The sequence below is a fragment of the Leptonychotes weddellii genome, chromosome 10 (assembly GCF_054177405.1).
Source record: "Leptonychotes weddellii isolate Sample4059 chromosome 10, ASM5417740v2, whole genome shotgun sequence".
NCBI lineage: Eukaryota > Metazoa > Chordata > Mammalia > Carnivora > Phocidae > Leptonychotes > Leptonychotes weddellii.
Window position 1 is genome coordinate 23,936,693 of NC_138378.1, and position 10,668 is coordinate 23,947,360.

General features: G+C 40.5%; 1 pseudogene; it reads left to right on the forward strand.

Annotated features, from left to right (window-relative positions):
• Window positions 1–5,983: 5,983 nt before the first annotated feature.
• On the forward strand, window positions 5,984–7,985 carry LOC102748801 (tyrosyl-DNA phosphodiesterase 1-like; annotated as a pseudogene).
• The last annotated feature ends 2,683 nt before the right edge of the window (window positions 7,986–10,668 follow it).

A 10,668-nucleotide genomic window follows, 5' to 3' on the forward strand; every position in this document is an offset into this window, starting at 1 on the left:
ATTCTGAATTCTTTGTCAGTCAATTCACGTATCTCTATTTTTAAGGATCGGTCATTGGAATCTTACTAGTTTTCTTGGGTGGTGTCATGTTTCCCTGATTCTTTGTGATCCTTGTATCCTTGTATTGGTGTCTATGCATTTGAGGAAGGAGTCACCTCTTCTAGTCTATACAGGTTCACTTTGGATGGAAAGACCTTCATGACTCAGTTTAGCCCAGGTTTCTTGATGGGTTAGCTCATACCTTTCACTGGCAGGTGGGGTTTGCCATAGGGTTTCTGTTTGGAGGGAGCTCCTGCTTATGCTGTGAGCTTTGGTAATGCTGCTGGCTGGGCTCCCATCCACTGGCTGGGTTCTGTAGTTGAGCACAGTTGCCTGTTGGGATCTGTGGTCAGGCAGGGCCAGTTACTGGGCTCACCGGGTGGGTGTGAATGCAGGCTGGGCTCCTTCTGCCGCTGGCTGGACTCAATAACTGCGCAGGGCCACTGGCTAGTTCCTGCAATCACCCCTGATTGGATAGGGTTGCAATTTGTACTCCCTGGTGAAGTGGTGCTTCTAGCTGGATTTTATGTTTAAGTGAAGCTGCAGGCTGTGCTTCATTGTTTGGTGGGGCTACTGGCTGTGGCCTGCAATTGGGCAGGGCTGCAGGTTGTGCACTGTGGTTGGTTGGAGGTGTTGGCTTGGCTCTCTGGTCCAGTGGAGTCACTGGCTGTTCTCTGTGGTTGGGCAGGGTCCCTGACTGTGTACGATGATTAAGCCGGGCCATAGTCTGTGCTCTACGGCTGGGTTGGACCACTGGCTAAGGCCAGGCAGAAATGCTGACTGTGTTCTCTGGCCAGAGGGGCTGTTGACTTGGGTTCACAGGTGGGAGGAGCCACTGGCTGGCCTCTCTCTTTGGGCAAGGTCACTGGCTGGGATATGGTTGCAATGCTAAGATCCACTTGCTGGTCATTGTGAGCCCCACCCTTCTTTGTTCCAGCTGCCTTCCTGTGGTCTAGGTCTGTCAGTTGTCCCTTTGTTCTCCAAGATAGAAGTGGGCTTCCAGGGAGTGACCCAGAAATGCTGGGGAGGCTGAATGTCTGCTTCTGGTCCTCTTTTCTCCACTGGAGAAATCGTGGGCCCAGAAAATCACTCTTGGTGTGGCACTCTGTTGGCCTGGGGGAGGGGTGCTATGGTCAAAGTGAACCTGCTCTTCTTACCTTTCTAGAGTAGATTTTCTTGTTTTTTGTGCTTCAAAGGATGTGCTTCAGCCTCACTCCCAAGTTCTGGGATTTTCACAAAGGCATCTTGTCTGTGGATACTTGCTCATTTGTATTTCTGTCAGGACTTGATCCAGGGGCCTTCTATTCCACCATCTTGCTTACTTCAACAGCAAAAGTGCATTTGGTTGCAAGGTAGAGACTGAATCTGAGTGCATTCATAGGAGTGACAGTGGGGCTGGAGAAAATGGAAGAGCTTTGAGTAGAGAGAATATTCAGAACACTGTGTGTAAAGTAGGAAGGAGGGATTTTAGGAATGCCTTTCAATTTTCCGTTAATACTGTCCTTTCCAGCTCCTCTCATGAGCAAACTCCTACTTATCTCTCAAGTCTCTGCTTAATTGTAACTTCCAAAACAAGTCTCTTTATTATTTTTTAAATTTTATTATGTTAATCACCATACATCATTAGTTTTTGATGTAGTGTTCCATGATTCATTGTTTGCATATAACACCCAATGCTCCATTCAATATGTGCCCTCTTTAATACCCATCACCAGGCTAACCCATCCCCCCCTCCCCTCTAGAACCCTCAGTTTGTTTTTCAGAGTCCATCGTCTCTCATGGTGAGACCTGACCCCATATCTGAGAAAGCAATATTAAAGGCAGTGACATGTTTGTGAATCAGAGTATCTAGCTTTAACTAAAGATATGTATCTTGTATAATAAAGCTGATTTAAAAAAAGACTTACTCCAGGACCATTTAATTTAGAGCTTTTTCTTTTTTTTTTTTTTTAAAGATTTATTTACTTATTTGAGAGAGAGAGAGTATGTGAGCTAGGGTTGGGGGCGGGGCAGAGAGAGGGAGAGGAGAGAAGCAGACTCCCTGCTGAGGGCGGAGCCCGATGCAGGGCTTGATCTTACCACCCTGAGATCATGACCTGAGCCAAAATCAAGAGTTGGATGCTTAACCGACTGAGCCACAGAGGCGCCCCTAGAGCTTTTTCTTAACATAGTTTTTGCTTGATGTGGGTACGCTAGTGGTGTGGTTGGGACAACTTGCCTCTCCTTTTATATGATTTTTAATTTCAGAAGATATTGTGTACATAAATTTGTTGAGAGTTGCCTACACAGGTAAAAACTATTTTTTGACTTTATGATGGTGCAAAAGTGATACATGTTCAGTAGAAACTATACTTTGATATTAAACTGTGATCTTTTGGGGACAGGGAGGGACAGAGGAAAAGGGAGAGAAAGAATCTTAATTCCTTTTGAATTTTTAAAGGTTTTCCCTGATATTAGAAAATTATTTTAAGAAACAAAACAGAGGATCATAGAGGAAGGGAGGGAAAATTAAAATAAGACAAAATCAGAGAGGGAGAGAAACCATAAGAGACTCTTAATATAGAAAATAAATTTAGGGTTGCTGGAGGGGAGGGGGGTGAGGGAATGGGGTAACTGGGTGATGGGCATTAAGGAAGGCATGTGATGCAATGAGCACTGGGTGTCATATACAACTGATGAATCACCGAACTCTACCTCTGAAACTAATAATACACTATATATTAATTAATTGAATTTAAATACAATAAAATAAACAACAAAAAAAGAAAATTATTTTGTTAATGTCTTAAAGTCTGTAGATGTCCATGGATCATGCAGAACAATTATAAAAGCACGTTGTTCATCATTTCTGGGGAGCTATCTTAAAGTTTTGGAATTTGGAATGTTTGGTCAGCTAGTGAGAGGAGTTTCTTTGGCCACTAGGTGATACTTGAAATCCAAACCACCTGAATTTTTTATTTTTATTTTATTTATTTATTTAATAAGTTTTTAATTTTTATTCCTGTAGAGTTTATAAATGTTAAGTGTTATATATTAATTTCAGGTGTATAATATAGCAATTCAACAATTCTATATATTACTCAGAGCTCATCGTGAGTGCAAACTATCTGAATTTGACAGTGAAAATGGGGTAGGCATTCAAAGGGTTATGATGGAAGAAAGGGGAAAGGAAGCGTGACTGCCATGGGTTTTGCAGGGGCTGCAGGAATATTGAATGGAGTATTTCAACTGGGAAAAATATGCCTAACATCTTCTGTTGCCTCTTGGGCTGATATGAAGGGAATGGATTAAGAACACAGTTTTGACTAACCTGAAAGTTTTTATGTGCTCTCTGAGGTGTATCAATTTTATTGCTCCAAAAATTTTATAATTATCTGTAACTATTGTTTTAAACCTAAAATAATCAGGAGTAACTCTAGATGAAGTAGATATTTTGTTGACCCACTACCTACATACATAGTTTTCTCTCAATAGATGAGTTTTCAAAATGACATTTTTATACTAAAATTATTTTGATAGAAAAAAATCTTTTTCTCATTTTTTCTGGACATCTGAAGGTGTATATAAATTCCTTCTAGGAATACAAGCTTTACTCTGTAACTGGCTGTAAGTTGGCCTAGGGATACCTCAGATCTCTCTGGGCTATTGTCCTGTGTGAATCAAGTCTCAGTTCACAGTTTGGAAGCTTGCTGGCAAAGTATGTCCTTTCTGACAGTACATACTTTATTCCAGTCACTTGGCTGAGTCATGAAATTGTTCTAGATCACTGGAGGGAGTCTGAGGTGATGACATGAGATTGAATGTTGTCTTAGTTTCCTGTTGCTGCTATTACAAATTACAAAAAATTTAGTGGCTTAAACCAACACAGCTTTACCATCTTAAAGTTCTGAAGTTAGTCTGAAATGGGTCTCATTGGGCTAAAAGCAAGATGTTCCCTTTGGAGTTTCTTTCTAAGGAAAAATCTTTCCTGGTCTTTTCCAGCTTCTAGAGGATTGAATTCTTTGGTCATGGCCTCTTCTTCCATCTTCAAAGCTAGCTATATAGCATTGTCAGATCTTTCTTTGACACTGACTCCTACCTCTCCTTCCACATTTAAATGATCCTTGTTATCACATGAGACCCACCCAGATAATCCAAAATAATCTCCTTATTTTAAGGTCAGCTGATTAGCAACCTTAATTCTATCTACAGCTGTGATTCTCACTTGCAGGTAATATATATTCATAGCTTCTGAGAATTAGAATGTGGACATCTTTAGGGGACCATTACTCTTCCTACCATAAGTATTATTAATGCAATTTGTTTTTTCCACCTTTAGAACTCAAAATTGTACATACAGATGGTTCCTGACTTACAATGTTTTGTCTCAGGATTTTTTGACTTTATGATGGTACAAAAGTGATACATGTTCAGTAGAAATCATACTTTGATAGTAAATCGTGATCTTTTGGGGACAGGGAGGGGCAGAGGAAAAGGGAGAGAAAGAATCTTAATGCAGGCTCCATAGCCAGTCTGGAGTCAAACGTGGGGCTTGATCTCACAACCCTAAGATTGATCTCATAACCCTGAGAACATGACCTGAGCGGAAATCAAGAGTTGGACACTTAACTGACTGAGCTACCCAGGCGCCCCTTGAATTGTGATCTTTACCCAGGCTAGCGATATGTGGTTAGATACTCTCTCTTAATACTGGGTAGTGGCAGTGAGCTGCAGCTCCCAGTCAGCCACGTGACCGTGAGGGGAAACAACCGATACACTTACAACCATTCTGTTTTTCACTTTCAGTACAGTATTCAATAAACTACATGAGCTATCCATGCTTTATTATAAAATAGGCTTTGGGTTAGATGATTTGCCCAACTGCAGGTTCATATAAGTGTTCTGAGCATGTTTAAGGTCAGCTAGGCTAAGCTATGATGTTTTAGTAGGTTAGGTGTGTTAAATGCATTTTTGATTTATGATATTTTCAGCTTACAATTGGTTTACCAGGATGTAACTTTATCATAAGTTGAGGAAAATCTATATAATGTATTGTTTTCACTATCATCAGTTTTCTTTTCTTTTTTTTTTAAAGATTTTATTTATTTATTTGAGAGAGAGAGAATGAGAGACAGAAAGCACGAGAGGGAAGAGGGCAGAGGGAGAAGCAGACCCCCTGCTGAGCAGGGAGCCCGACGCGGGACTCGATCCCGGGACTCCAGGATCATGACCTGAGCCAAAGGCAGTCGCTTAACCAACTGAGCCACCCAGGCGCGCCCTATCGTCAGTTTTCTATTATTGAGGGAGGAGAAGAGAAATATTTAGCTGAGATCAACTTGGGCTTAGATATATAGAAAATGAAACATGAAAGCATCTGGCATGTCGGTTGATTGACAGATTGAGTTTCTTCATGTTTATTTTTAACTAGAGTTCCAAATAAAAGGATATTTGGACCATCCAGACCTAGGCACAGCTTAATCATCATGGACCTGCATGTGATGTTCTCTTGGAGTCATACCAGAAACAGAGTCAGTCTGAGCCATCTAACACTCTTTGAACTTAACTTTAAAAAAAATCACTTTAAGTTTTTCAATCCTTAATTATTACTAGAGACCTGTTTTGACCATTTCTAAGGCCAATCTGCTGAAAACAGATTCCGTAATTATCAATTGCCATTTATTTCTCATTACTAACATATGATCTTTTTCTTTTATCTTGTGTTCCTCTGACCTGAGAGTTTTCATCAACAAAAGACCGGAAAATCAGGCAGACATGGGTAGCCCTACACACACACACATATACACACACTCCCCCCCCTCCCCCCCGGAGAAAATTCTTATTTTGGCATGCTGTGGAATGCTGCATCAAAGCCACAGGTGATATCTCTTCTATTTTAGATTCACCTTTCATGGTATTATTTAACTATCAAAAAATAACAAAAACAGACCGGCTCTGGAAATTTCAGAAGTATGTCTCAGGACGGTGATTATGGGAAGTGGACAGTGTCCAGTAGTGATGAACGTGAGGAGGAAAAGCCAAAACTAGACAAGCTATCTACTTCTTCCCTCCTGCATGCTGGGCAGGGAGCAGCAAATGAACTAAGATACACTGTTCTGGGGCTAGGAAAGCTGCCCACAGAAGAAAATTAACACCTGTGAAGTTCAGCAACACAGATTCACAAGTTTCACCTCCCAAAAGACAGAAGAGTAGTTCCCAGGAAGACTTAGGTTGGTGTCTCTCTAGCAGCAATGATGAGTTGCAACCAGGAACACAGCAGAAGCAGGCTAAGAACATGGTGGTCAAAGAGGAGAGTGGCATCTCTTCTCCCAAAGACAGTGCTGCCCAAAGTACTGGAAATCATGTCCCTCCTGCCCACCAGGGACTAAAAGAGGAGGAAGAGGAGTAAGAAACCTCAGGGGAAGGCCAAGACATTTAGGACATGTTGGGAAAAGGGAACCCCTTCCAATTTTACCTCACTAGAGTCTCGGGAATTAAGTCAAAGTATAACTCTGGAGCCCTCCACATCAAGGATATTCTGTCTCCTCTATTTGGGATACTTGTATCTTCAGCTCAGTTTAACTACTGCTTTGACGTAGACTGGCTCATAAAACAGTATCCACCGGAGTTCAGAAACCAATTCTGCTTGTGCATGGAGATAAATGAGACTCGAAGGCTCACTTACATGCCCAGGCCAAGCCTTATGAAAACATTTCCCTCTGCCAGGAAAATGATGTTACTACTGTAAGAAGAAGGCCTCCAGATTGTCACACACACCTCCAACCTCATCCATGCTGACTGGCACCAGAAAACTCAGGGAATACGGTTGAGCCCCTTATACCTATGGATTATCCATGGAACCCACAGATCTGGAGAATCAACAACACATTTTAAAGCTGATCTCATCAGCTACTTGATGGCTTTTAATGCTCCTTCACTCAAGGAGTGGATAGATATCATCCATAAGCATGATTTCTCTGAAACCAATGTTTATCTTATTGGATCAACCCCAGGACACTTTCAAGGAAGTCAAAAAGATAATTGGGGACATTTTAGGCTTAGAAACCTTCTGAAAGAGAATGCCTCATCCATACCTAAAGGAGAGTCTTGGCCGGATAGTAGGTCAGTTTTCAAGCATTGGGTCTATGGGAGCTGATGACTCGAAATGGTTGTATTCTGAGTTTATTTTTTTTTAAAGATTTTATTTATTTATTTGACAGAGACACAGCGAGAGAGGGAACACAAGCAGGGAGAGTGGGAAAGGGAGAAGCAGGCTTCCTGCTGAGCAGTGAGCCCGATGCAGGGCTCAATCCTAGGACCCTGGGATCATGACCTGAGCTGAAGGCAGACGCTTAATGACTGAGCCACCCAGGCACCCCGTGTTCTGAGTTTAAAGAAAGCTTGGTGATGCTGGGGAAAGAAAGCAGGACCCCAGGGAAAATGCCGTTCCTCTTCACCTGATCTGCCCTTCTGTGGAAAATGTGTGAACCAGCTTACAAGAATATCCAGCTGGGGGCTGTCTTCCCTATAGCACCCAGACAGCTGAAAAACAGAATTGGCTTCATTTCTGTTTTCACAAATGGTCGGCTGACACATCGGGCTGCAGCAATGCTATGCCACATATTAAAACATATATGAGACCTTCTCCAGAGTTCAGTTAAATTGCTTGGTTCCTTGTCACGAGCACAAATCTGTCAAGGCCACCTGGGGAGCATTAGAGAAGAACGGCACCCAGCTGATGATCCATTCCTATGAGTTTGGGGTCCCTTTTCCTGCTGTCAGCATTTGGCCTGGACAGCTTCATAGTAAAAGAGAAATTCTTCTCAGGGAGCAAGGAGCCAGTGGCCGCCTTTCCTGTGCCATATGACCTGCCTCCAGAACTGTATGGAAGTAAAGATCGGCCGTGGATTTGGAACATTCCTTATACCAAAGCACCAGATACACATGGGAATATGTGGGTGCCCTCCTGAGAATCTTAAAGCACTGTGAAATTTAGGTATAAGACATCAAGCCCCAAATAATAGATGTTTTTATTTGTACTGGAAGTTCACCCTTAAAGTTTTATCTCCACCCCTAACAAAACTCTGCATAGCTCAAACAAAAACAAAACCAAAACAAATAAAACTTCAAATTCATTTTGATTTTATAAAATGATCTGAAACACACTGCAGCAAGGAGATAAAACTATGACATCATTTATTTCAAACACTTTAATCTTTTAGTAGTTCTGGGGAAAAAAGGAGAAAAATAGTTAAATGACATATATATTTTTTAATTTTTTTATTAACGTGATGTATTATTTGTTTCAAGGGTATAGGTCTGTGATTCATCAGTCTTACACAATTCACAGTGCTCACCATATTAAATGGCATATTTAAAGCTACTTAAAGCACTTACATCTTTAGGATTTAAGCAAATACAATTTATGAGCCAATATTAATTATCATGTGAGACATTTATATGCTTTTTGTGTAATGTTTTACAATTATTGTCCAAACACACACACATAAAAGGTCCAAATGTGCATTTCATAAAATATGACACATTTCGGGGGCACCTGGGTGGCTGAGTTGTTAAGTGTCTGCCTTAGGCTCAGGTCATGATCCCAGGGTCTTGGGATTGAGCCCCATATCGGGCTCCTTGCTCCGAGGGAAGCCTGCTTCTCCCTCTCCCACTCCCCCTGCTTGTGTTCCCTCTCCCACTGTCTCTCTCTGTCAAATAAATAAATAAAATCTTAAAAAAAAATATGACACATTCCTAGTATACTTAGGTCTCAAGAGTACAGTGGAATGAGAAGGAACAGTAATACATAGCAAATTGCAACCCTAACTGGGTCCCACAATCTTACCCAAATAAATTTATTTTGTGAGACAATTTATGGATTAAAAGCAGATTCTCTTAAAATGAATATTATATTTCTAAATTTATATCAACGTTCTGCCAGAGATGCATACATGTTGTGTTTCTATGATATTGTTTGCCTATTTTCTACTAGGTCATTTGTCATTTTGTTATTGAATTGTAAACATTCTTTATATATTATGGATATTAACCCTCTTATGGTATATAATGCATTTACAAATTTTATTCTACTCTGATTATCTTTTAGTCTTATACTGGTTTGAACCTTCTCCTGCATGCATTTTGTTATTAAGATGTACATTTTATGTAGTCAAATTTTATGATTTTTATTTATTTATTTATTTTTAATTTTTTTATTTTTTAAAGATTTTATTTATTTATTTGACAGAGAGAGACACAACGAGAGAGAGGGAACACAAGCAGGGGGAGTGGGAGAGGGAGAAGCAGGCCTCCCGCTGAGCAGGGAGCCCGATGCGGGGCTCGACCCCAGGACCCTGGGATCATGACCTGAGCCGAAGGCAGACGCCCAACGGCTGAGCCACCCAGGTGCCCCAAATTTTATGATTTTTAATAATTCTCTTCTGTCCTCATTATTAGCTTTATTTCCTTTGAGGTTATTTATCCTTATTGTTCATTTAAGTTCTTCTCTTATATTGTTTATTTTCCTGAAACTATCTGGTGACCTATATTTAAGCATAATGGTAGATTAGTAAAGGCAGCTGAATGTGGTTCCTCTGTAGTGGGTCATGCCTGTTTTGCCAATAGGCCTGTTTCTTGAATTGGAGGGGTGAATGTAGACTTTGTATGTGTATTAGTATGTGTGTGCTTAGGGAGTGTTGACTAGCAGACTTTATTTTAAACTCAGTGACTGAAAAGCAAGCAAGCTTACCTTGTTTCATCTTACCTCTTATACAGTTGTCAAATTACTTTTGGAGTGAAATATTTAGAAGGCTAAACACCAGAATGTTAACAGAGGGAAGATTATGGGTGGTCTACTTTCACCTTTTTGTTTATGTGTCTTTCTGATTTTTCTAGCATTAAATGTTAATTCAACTTCCTCACATCCTTAAACAAAGAACAACAAAAGAATCTTGCTCAACTCCAGCCTTTTTAAGAGGGAATTAGTAATTCTATTTCTTGCTTAGATTCAGCCTATTCCAGAGTTTAGGAAGATAACATCTTAAGTAGAATTCAGAGACTATTTCTAAGAAATTAAACACATATAAAGTTCATTTATAAGTAAGGTATTAAAAGCAATTTGTACAACTATGGGTCACAGTGGGAGGTGCAGTAACAAATGTTGATGGGTGATTTTTTTTTTAATGACCATGACTAAAATGCAGCATTTAATTATTCATCTCAGCCTATTCAAGGGGAAATCTATTACTTAGTCACAAAGGGCTTTGAAAATGAGGAGACTGTGTACTTCTTGTGCCCCACAAAGATCGCAGAAAGTCCCTCTGATATTAAGGAGTTGACAAACAGATTTAGGAATCCATTAAAGCAAGCAAGTAATATTACTTGTAACAATGTCATCTGTGGAAATCAGAAATATGAATTCTCTCAATAGAGGCAGCTCTCTGAGTGCTGAGTGGATATAAGGAGGTGGATGGGAGGAGGATGTCCAGCCAAGTGCATGGCAATAAATTTTGTGAACAAAGCAACATCTTCATCTTGTATTTGAATATTTTGTCTTTGTTTCCCAAAGACTGACCCGAAGGAGGCAACTGGAGAGGCAGGTTAGCACAATGGCTAAGGCCTTTACTTTTAGGTTCATGTAGACCTGGGTCG